The sequence below is a fragment of the Sinocyclocheilus anshuiensis genome, unplaced genomic scaffold (assembly GCF_001515605.1).
Source record: "Sinocyclocheilus anshuiensis isolate Anshui unplaced genomic scaffold, SAMN03320099.WGS_v1.1 scaffold2247, whole genome shotgun sequence".
Classification (NCBI taxonomy): domain Eukaryota; kingdom Metazoa; phylum Chordata; class Actinopteri; order Cypriniformes; family Cyprinidae; genus Sinocyclocheilus; species Sinocyclocheilus anshuiensis.
The window spans coordinates 49707-60223 of record NW_015536612.1 but is presented as its reverse complement, the minus strand read 5'-3'; the positions used below and the strand labels follow the sequence as shown (position 1 = coordinate 60223).

Below are 10517 nucleotides of genomic sequence, written 5' to 3'. Positions count from 1 at the left end.
ACACGACTAGAAATCAGTGGTTAAGTTGTATTTACAACAATGTTCCAGAACACTTCAACCCAAATATTCAGATGTGTGCAGCACATTTTATGAAGGACTGTTTCCTGATCCTGGTAGACTACAATGCCTACTGTTCTGACTCACAGACTGTAAGTACATTTTTTATATTAAAGAATTTGCCACTGACGATTCAAACGACACTTTTGAGCAGTGTAGAGTAGCGCTTGTTGTTTGTCATTTCTCCGATCACAAATGCAGACATGGTTTTATGTTTACGCTGCGCGATGCAATGCGTAAAAAGACAGTATAAGTCATTATAATCCGTAATTATGTCCCCACTGGATGCAACAAATGCCTAGTTTATAATGGGTTTTAATGTGTTTGTCTCGTCGCTCCGGCCGGACAGGGCATCAACAGTATGTGAGGGGCGTAACATTTCCGTCACACGCTTGAGTTATTCGGCCAATCACAATGCACTGGATAGCTGGCCAATCACAGCACACCTCGCTTTTCAGAACGATGAGCTTTGTAAAAATCCATGCTTTTCAGAAAGGCGGGGCATAGAGGAGAAACAATAATGTACAGTATGTGGAAAACAATGTGTTTTTTTAACCTTTCAAAAAACCACATTTCATTACACGAAATACACAAAATAATGTTCTTTTTAGCAACATCATATGACCCCTTTAAAGTTGTCAACCTTTTAAGTCTTGGCAAAGACCAAAGATCTTTTTTTTTTTACTTACCAACACGGCAAACAACTTCTTTTTTAGCGGTTGAAAAAACGATACGAATTATCTTCTTATTGATGCTTCAAAATGAATGAGAATGTGACGTATTTGGGCATGGGTGTGGTTTGTGACGTCACACTTGGATGTGGGCCGGGTTGGACGTCCACCGGAGGCTGCAGCCAGACGCTCCTCATTATTACGGACTGCCCATGCACAAAGATATTTTATATCATCCAGTATAGCTCTGTTAAATACATTTTTGTGGGTGGAGAAAGATGGCGTAGTATAGAGCTTAGACGCAACCAAAACGAGCTACGGAAAATTTCCGTTTAATTATCTTTTTCAGTGACTGCTAGCTTATCAGGAGGGCTGACTCTTGTTTTGAGAATGAGTCTAGAAGATTATTTAGCGAAACCGGCTAGTGGTAAACCCAGGAAAGCGAAAAAATCGACAAAAACCGGACCTGTCGAGGCTGAACAAGCTAATATGGAGGAGGCCTGCACCTCAGCCGATGAAACGGAGCCGAACTTGTTAATGGCAATGGAAAAGATGACAGAAAATATCATGTGTGCTATGGACACTAAAATTAGTACGGTCCTGGAAGCAATACATGACCAAACAGCCCAACTTCATACGATGAGTCAGCGAATTGGTGACGCGGAAGAGAGGATCGCTGCTGTTGAGACGTTGACTTCATCCGTGGATGTAAAAACAGCGGCCTTGGAGAAAACGTTGTGTGACTTGGAAGACCATATCACGGACCTGGAAAACCGTGGACGCAGATGCAACGTTCGAGTTGTCGGACTGCCGGAAGGGACTGAGGGCTCGGACCCGGTTAAATTCTTTTGAAAAGTGGATTCCTGATCATCTTCAAATTACCGCTAAAGCTGGGCACATCAAGTTGGATCGGGCGTGTAAGATTATTGATGCCATTTGGCTGGATCAGAAGAAGGTCACAGTCTGAAAAAACAAGGAACTCTCACGAGAATCAACACCTGAACTCTGTCTCGCAAGCCTAAAGCAACACACCCAACTGAGAGAAGCAAAAGCTCCACACCTTATGCATAACCCTCCACCTCCACTCCCTTTACGCACTCTTCCCCTCTCTCCCCTCATTTCCATCTAAACACAGGACACTGCAGAGGTCACCTAAACCACCTTTCTTAATCAGAGCTTATTACAATGCAGCAATTCATGTTTGATGTCGTTTGAAAGGTCTCTGTGTGTGTCTGGTAAAGGGGTCTCATTCTCTTAACAATAGAACAGGTAGCCATAAATATTGAAAGCAGACTACTCCCAGGTCTTTCACACAAATTACCTTCTGTATGTAAATGAGGTACAGCCTCCCACAGAAATCAAGATAATTCACTTGAAACCCCCTAAAGAGATATGCTAAAACGCTGCAATAAACAGACAATACCATTTGGTATCTACGGGGTTCTTCTGGATATTTAAGAGAGAGTGACAAAGAGCTCAGGGAATCTGTAGGCAGATCTCCCGCACATTTGTCGTGCGTAGTCCTCATTATCAGGTAACATTTATACATTCTCTCATTTCGGTATTACTCACTGTTTTATATGATTGATTAATGGTTTTATATTGTTTGATTGGACTTTGAATTATTATGTTGATTACCTGATTAATAAATTGTTATGTTTGAATTCATTCTGATTACTCTGAAGTTATTTTCTCAAGTAGATTAAGTGAAGGCGTATGTTTCCGCAAATCTGCGTCCAGGGTTAAGTGCATACTAGATCTCAGGTTAGATGAAGCATGGCGCACATCAGGTGAGATTATAGATTTCTGACTAACTTCTTGACTTAATTAAGTTGTACTTAGTTGCGTTAACTATGGGGGCTAGTCATAGGACTGGTCATAACCGCTGGTTATTGTCTCAACTTTGATTAAGTTGTACGTAGTTATATTAACTGTCGGGGGCTAGACAAAGGGTTCTAGCAGAACCGCTGATTATTGTTTTGAGCTTTAACCAAGTTGTACATGGGTAACTGTAGGGGGCTAAACAGAACTACTATTTAAAGAATGGTAAGCATGGGCGACCTATTAAATAGTATTAGTCATAAACCTCTGGCTAATGATCAGACTGGCGAGTTTGTGATCGTGGGGCCCGTGCAGAGCGGCCGCCGTGAGGCACCCTGAGCGGCATAGATTCCTAATGATCGAGTAAATATAAAGTAAAGAGTAAAATAGAATGACCAGACATTCACCTAAATTTAATGAGTAACAAACAACTCTTCTAACCCTTTTCATTTTTGGAGTCAGATGAATAAAAGAGGTAAAACATAAGAAAATGTATTTAATTCAATATTGTTGTGCTGCATAAAAAGGAAAGACAGCAACACGCAGGAATCCTTCTACCGGATCACTGGATACCGTCGTTGGACCAGTGGGCGGACCTTACAGGCGCATCGATCGCTAGCACCGAAACCGGGTCTGAATCAACGTCCCAGGTCTGTGATCTTGAAGTTCCACAACTTCACGGATAAACAACGTGTTATGGAGGCAGCACGACACGTCGGAGGCGATAAATCCCCGAGAGTCTTATTCTTTAATGACTTCTCAGTGGCATTGGTAAAGAAACGGAAGGCATTTGATCAGGTGAAGGCACGGCTGAAGGAAAAAAAGGTCGATTATGCTCTCCTGTACCCGGCAATATTAAGAGTGATGGTCGACGGAAAACCCAAGAAACTGAGTAGCCCTGAAGAAGCATCTGCTTTTGTAGACACTTTGGAGTAAATTTGTGCAGGTTTGTCATCTACAAGTGGGACATTATAGTGACTTACTACTCTTTATAACAGAGTATATATTTTGTTTAACAGCCCCATTTTATAATGTTTTTCTTATTTGCAAGCATGCCTTGGATGGCTCGGGTGGGTTAGGATTTAAATCTGTCTAAGGACAGGAGCGCTTTGAAGTGGGATGGCCTCATCTTTTTTTTTCTTTTTTGTCTGTTATGCAATTCATTTGAGGCTGTAGATGACCTGTTTAGGGATAAGAATGAATTCCCTTGTAAGTTAAATAATAGGGATTATGCCCAAGTTCATTTGATAATGTTTGTTTGTTCATGTTTGTGTAATTTTTTTTTTTTTTCGGTCAGCTCAATAACCTGTTTAAAGTTTGTAGTGCATACTGGTACAGAAATTGGTGGAATAAGAAAAGATTGACATTGCACTTCTCCAAGAAACCCACCTAGACAATATAGAACATATGAAGCTACAGCAAGGTGGCTTCGGGCAGGTGTTTTTCTCGTCATTTTCATCAAAGAGTAGAGGTGTAGCAATATTAATAAGCAAGAATTTACCCTTTAAATTCGAAATATCGGTGAATGATAAATATGGGCGATATGTTATGATTAAAGGTTCTGTTCAGGGACATGGAATTTCTTTGATGAATGTGTACTGCCCTCCAGCACACCCATCAGATTTCCTCACTAAAATATTTTTAGAATTCTCAGCAATGAATAGTGAAAATTCTATAGTAGGAGGGGATTTCAATTGTATTTTAAACCCTATTATGGATAGATTTCCCCAAAAAATATCCCCACTCTCTCCGCAAGCAAAATCTTTAAATGCAATTTGCAGGGACTTGGGTTTTGTAGATGTCTGGAGATTTTTCCATCCCCTGAGCAAGGAGTTTACCTATTTTTCAGCACCCCATGGGTGTCACACAAGAATAGATTACCTATTTATACCTCACTGGACATCATATCCGATAGTTGTATTGGGAAAATAATTATATCAGACCATGCCTGTGTAACAATAACTGTTAATTTGAAAGGAGATTTTGGACAGATCAGACATTGGAGATTTAATTCTACCATTTTGAAGGACAACAATTTCACATCTTACTTTAGAAATGAGATTAGATATTTTTTTGATATAAACCAAAAATCCACAGATGACCCATCTCTTTTATGGGAGACAAGTAAGGCCTGTGCCAGAGGTTTAATGATTTCATTTTCAGTTAATATGAAACGGAAAAAACAAGAGAAGCAGGAAGTACTAGAAAAAGATTTAGCGAAGAAAGAGGAAGTGAATTTTAAATCTCCTTCTCCCATATTACTGAATGAGATTACAGCTCTCAGATCCACCTTGGATTCTCTTCTGACACAAAATGCTGAGAAAAAAGTTGAATATGTTAAGCAAAAGTATTATGAACACGGAGACAAACCAGGAAAGTATTTGGCATATCTTACCAAGAAGAGATCTGTCTCTCAATACAATACATCTATCACTGGCTCTAATGGTCTCTAATCAGTATTATGATAACAAAATAATTAATATTTGTTTTAAAGACTTATCTTTATACCTCAGAATTAACTAGTACTTCATCAAGGGCAATGGATGATTTTTTTCTCTAGTATTAGTCTGCCTACGATTACAGAAGAGCAAAGATTTATTCTTAATGCTCCTATTACTCGAGAGGAGGTGTTGAATGCAATAAAGATGCTACAAAATGGGAAAGCCCCAGGACCTGATGGTCTTAATAGTGAGTTTTATAAAGAGTTTAATGATGTGTTGTTAGACCCAATGTTTGAGATGTTTAAAGACTCACTGTCAGGTAAAGGCCTGCCTCAAACATTGCAAGATGCAAACATATCAGTTATCCTTAAAAAGGGGAAACCTCCAGAATCCTGCTCATCATACAGACCTATAGCCTTGCTGAATGTCGATCGCAAAGTACTGGCCAAAATTGTGGCTGTTCGTTTAGAAGGCATACTACCATTAATTATTAAAGCAGATCAAACTGGTTTCATAAAAGGACGAAATTCATGTGATAATGTTAGGCGTCTTTTAAACATAATTCAAAAAAGGGGAAACCTCCAGAATCCTGCTCATCATACAGACCTATAGCCTTGCTGAATGTCGATCGCAAAGTACTGGCCAAAATTGTGGCTGTTCGTTTAGAAGGCATACTACCATTAATTATTAAAGCAGATCAAACTGGTTTCATAAAAGGACGAAATTCATGTGATAATGTTAGGCGTCTTTTAAACATAATTCAGGTGTTTAAGCAAAGAGGGGGTGGATGGCTTGGTTCTTTCATTAGACTCCTAAAAGGCCTTTGACCGCATAGAATGGCCTTATTTATTTTCAGTACTGATAAGGTTTGGACTAGGAGACGATTTTGTAAAATGGATCAGAATATTGTATGATCATCCACGGGCTGCGGTCGTTACCAATGGGCTTAGATTGGACAGTTTTATTACATATAGGGGGACTTGGCAGGGTTGCCTCTGTCACCCCTCCTCTTTGGGATGGCACTAGAGCCACTGGCAGAGGCTATTAGATCATCTACATCCATTCAAGGTTTGGCTATAGGTACTACACGGCATAAAATAAGCCTTTATGCGGATGACGTTTTGTTATTTTTATCTTCACCCGAGTTATCAGTACCTCCTCTCATTAATATTATTACTCTATTTAGTTTGTTTTCTGGATACAAAATTAACCTAACTAAGTCTGAAGCCATGCCTCTTGGTAGCTTAATTGATATGCCAAGTACTATATCTCTGTTTCCCTTTAAATGGTCCCCTGTAGGATTTAGGTACCTGGGAATCTTTGTGACTCCTAACTTTAATCAGATGCATAAAATGAATTTCACGCCCTTGTTTGAGAAAATAAAACAGGATCTTGATCATTGGACCTCTCTTCCAGTTTCATGGCTGGGTAGGATATCATTAGTTGAGATGAACGCTCTTCCTAGGTTGCTTTATCCTATTCATATGATCCCAGCTGTGTTCTCTAAAAGGGTTTTAAAAGATTTGAATGGATGGTTAAGTGCTTTCATATGGAGCAAAAGACGACCAAGGCTTAAGATGTCAGTTTTACAACTGCCAGGATCGAAAGAGGGTTTAGATCTACCCAATATTAGAACATATCAGTTAGGGGCCCATTTCAGAAATATTTCTAAGTGGATAACAAAAGATGTCTCCTCGGTATGGTTAGATATTGAAACAAGTTTATCCAAATATTCATTACCAGACCTATTGTTTTTTAAAAGTTTTAAAATCATTAAATAAAGTTGTGTTAATCCTGTTACTCTTAATACACTTAGAGCATGGCGGCTAGTTAGACGTCTGGAGGCTAGGTCTAAATGTACCTCTGTATTTTCTCCAATTTTATATAATCCAGACTTCCAACCAGGAATGATGGATGCTGGCTTTAAGCTCTGGTGTGAAAAGGGCATTGTTAAGCTACAAGATTTGTTTATTGATAATAATTTAATGTCATTTCAACAAATAATGGATAAATATGAGTTATAAAAATCAGAATTTTTCCAGATTTTTACAAATTAGGCATTTCATCCAAAAGAGTACAACTTTGAAATATCTCCAGTTGAAAGACTGCTTTTTCAAACAACTGGGAGAACATGGCTTAGCCTTTTCTATAACACTTTATGCTCTACGAATGGCACTGACTCACAGAATATTAGGAAGAAATGGGAAAAGGAACGATCAATTCCGATTGATGAGGATGTTTGGGTGCTAAAAACTATCAGTCTGTAACCGTGCAAGAGCAATTCAGCTGAAGATACTGCACAGGCTACATATATCTCCTAATGACTTTTCCTCGTTTTGTCTTAAATGTAAGACCGAAATTGGTACTCTGACTCACTGTTTATGGTCATGCTGTTTGATACAGGATTACTGGTGTAAAATACTTCGAGAAATGCAAAAGATTTTGAGTTTGGATCTAGATTTAAACCCTTTGTCATTTGTCATTGTTACTAGGATTGCCTGATAGTAAGGTAACTTCTTTGGCTAACAGAAGGCTCTTTAATGTCATGACATTTTCAGCACGGAAAAGCATTATTTTGCAGTGGACCTCTGATAAAGCCCCATCTGTGAAGGGCTGGCAAAAAGTGTTAATGGAGCTATTACCACTGGAATACCTTACTTGTATAATTCATTCAAAGATGGACCTTTTCTACAAAGTATGGGAACCGTTTGTAAAGATTGCCAATATTATGCTGTTTGGTTTTCATGGATGAAAACTTCTGTACGATGAGAACTTCTACCAATATGTTGAAATTTGGACATTTGAGCGGGGTTTTTTTTTTCTACATTGTTTTAGTTCTTATTTTTCTTAAGATCCAAGTTAATGGATGTTGTTAATGTCTGTCTATTGTGACTTGCAGTTTGTGAAAAATCAATAAAAAAAATCAAGAAAAAAATCTCAACCACCTTTTAATAAACCTCCCAATGGAAAAAAACCCACACATTTTTGTGATATCACAGTTGTCATTTAACATCTATGGCAGTGATTCTGTTGTTGTGAGAGGGATTGTGTTGTAACCTGTTGATGTTTGTATTTGTTAATTATTGTTGTTGATCACTGAAGAGTTGCCACAGATACAAAAAGAGTTTCCCAAAGGACAATAAACTAAACTAACTAACTAAATGCATTTTGAAAATTAAGTACTTTTACATTTAAGCACTTAGTAAAACGTCCTAACTTATTTAGTGTTTTGTAAACATTTTATAAAAATTGTAATTAAAAAAAAAAATAAAATAAATAAAAATAAATGTAACATGATTTTATAGAACTGAGTTCTTATAATAAACCCACTGGAATAAAAACGTTTTAACTTATATAATGTACACGTTATTGAGTGCAGAAATGAAAGTAATCTTACCTGAAACTGATATAACAGTAGCCAGTCTTAACAGTTAATGTGATTTGGCTCTTCTAGTTGATTTAATGTTTTATTTCTTCGCAGTGTACCCAAACACATCTACAGCCATTACTGAAGCGCAGAACGCTACGGTAGCTCACGTTGACCAAAACACACAAGAAAAAGAGTTTTGGAAAAGAACACTTTCAGCAATCACAGACATTCGCATTCGGACGGGATTAGATTTCTCTGAGGACCGCGAGTTTGCCGAAACACAGAAGGTGATCTGCTCTGGGATTATTACAGAGCTCGTGTGAGAGAAATCAGTCATGGCAGATTCGGAGGGATTAGAATCTCGAAGTAGTCTCTGAAACAGACATTTCTCTAACGTCCTCCTGTAAAACTAGTCCTGTCGAATAGGGCTATAGACTGAAAGAGTAAATAAATAAATAAAACAAGCGTTTGAGCATAGGGCTACACAATACACTGTGGGGGGAAACAGTCTGAAAGCTTTCTGAAAGTGAATATAGGAAGCAAAGATGCGACAGAAACAAACTAGAACAGGCTTGTTCGGCTTTCCCTGTGCGCTGTGATGGTCATAAACTGTGCATTCAGTGTTCAGTTAACATTAGTTGTTCATTACAGCTATTAATGTGCCTCGAGTCTTTCCGTTTAGCAGAAGGGAGGCGCTGCTCGAGTGAGCTCTTCAGTGAAAGAAGCGAAGGTTTCATTTCTCTGTGACGGGACTGCTCGACTGAAGACGCGCAGATAACGGTTAGATGATAACGCTTCACTCACAGTAGCATGCCATGTGCTTATTATAAATGATTATGTGATATCGATGCGTGAAAGTTTGTAATAATGACAGAGCTGAATCTACTTTCTCTGACGAACTGCTGGCGTCTGAGCTGAATTAGCTGCTTGCTTGTGTGCTCCAGTGAGCTGCGTGTTGTCTGCTTCCCAAACGCTCTCGGATTCAGAATCTGCTGTTTTGTGTCGCAAAAGAAGGACACGCGCATGACCTGAACTGCATGTTGTGTGGAGTATCCCTGAAAACCCTCACCGCCAGGGAAAAGGTAATGCTACAATCTTTAAGAGTGATAAAATATGTCAAACAGTTCAGTTAATTTAATAAATCGCATTACAGATAAATATAAGAGAAAAGAAACACTAAAAGCCCATAGCCATATATATTAAACTACTTAAACTTGTTCTAAAACGGGATCTGATCGGCGTTATTGGCTCTTTCTGCTGAAACACTTTCTGTACAAAACTAAATAAATAAAGCACATCCCAGCTGGCCAACTCTGATGACCGCGCCTTTGTGACTTTGTGATGTTTTTAGTAAGTTATTGCTCATTGTTGATAAATAATTGCGTTTAGGTATTTTTTATTTATTTATAATATTTGTTATTAATGTCATATTAAAGATGAATGTATTTTAATTGCTTATAATATACATCCATCTGGATTACACAGTCTTAACATAAACAAACTAATAGACTTAATGTGATGCATCTTTATCAGTAATATAAGAAGCAGTGAAGCAAATTGTGAAGGTAAGTGTTTAAATACACAATAATCAGGTTTATATATTCATCAATAACTCCAAATGATTGCATGTAAAGCAATCACATGCATTAACTAATTTGATATTGCTTGTTCCACATGTAGCCATATTTAAACCATGTTCATACTTTTTAACTACATACAGTCATTACCGCGGGAAGTAGGGGTGCTGGGGGTGCGGTGTTAAAAATAAATGAATGAACAATATGTAATACAACATAAATAATATTCATTTTATTAATTAGTATATTCATTCAAATTCATTGAAAAAAGTAGCCTAAGCCTACAATGACAAGAAGCAAAGGTTAAATATGAGTTAAGTTGAATCAAATTGACTGTGAAAGTAGTTTCAACTGATTAAACATTAAACTGACTTAAAAAATCATTTGTTGCCATGATTTTTGGATTATATTATAACCTGTAACATGTCTCTGCCGTTCCCAAATTAAGAATGAACAACAATTTCTACAGACAGCAGAGAAAGAGCGAGAGCGTCTAGCAGCAACAAATCTCGCATTCTCACATCTGTAGCGCTTATTTTGATCTTTAACGTTAGGTCTTTCCTATTCTTGAAACAAAATT

The 10517-nt window shown here is 37.9% G+C and overlaps 1 protein-coding gene across 2 annotated transcripts in view; it reads left to right on the top strand.

Moving 5' to 3' along the window:
* Positions 1-9309: 9309 nt before the first annotated feature.
* The window catches only part of LOC107703837 (cysteinyl leukotriene receptor 1-like), a 21043-nt gene continuing 19835 nt past the window's right edge, over positions 9310-10517 (top strand). Inside the window, exon 1 of one of the 2 annotated variants that reach the window (XR_001635872.1) lies at positions 9310-9442. The gene's annotated coding sequence lies outside the window, so the exon portion shown is untranslated. The remainder of the gene's footprint in view (positions 9443-10517) is intronic. The other variant, XM_016506608.1, reaches the window with a different exon arrangement.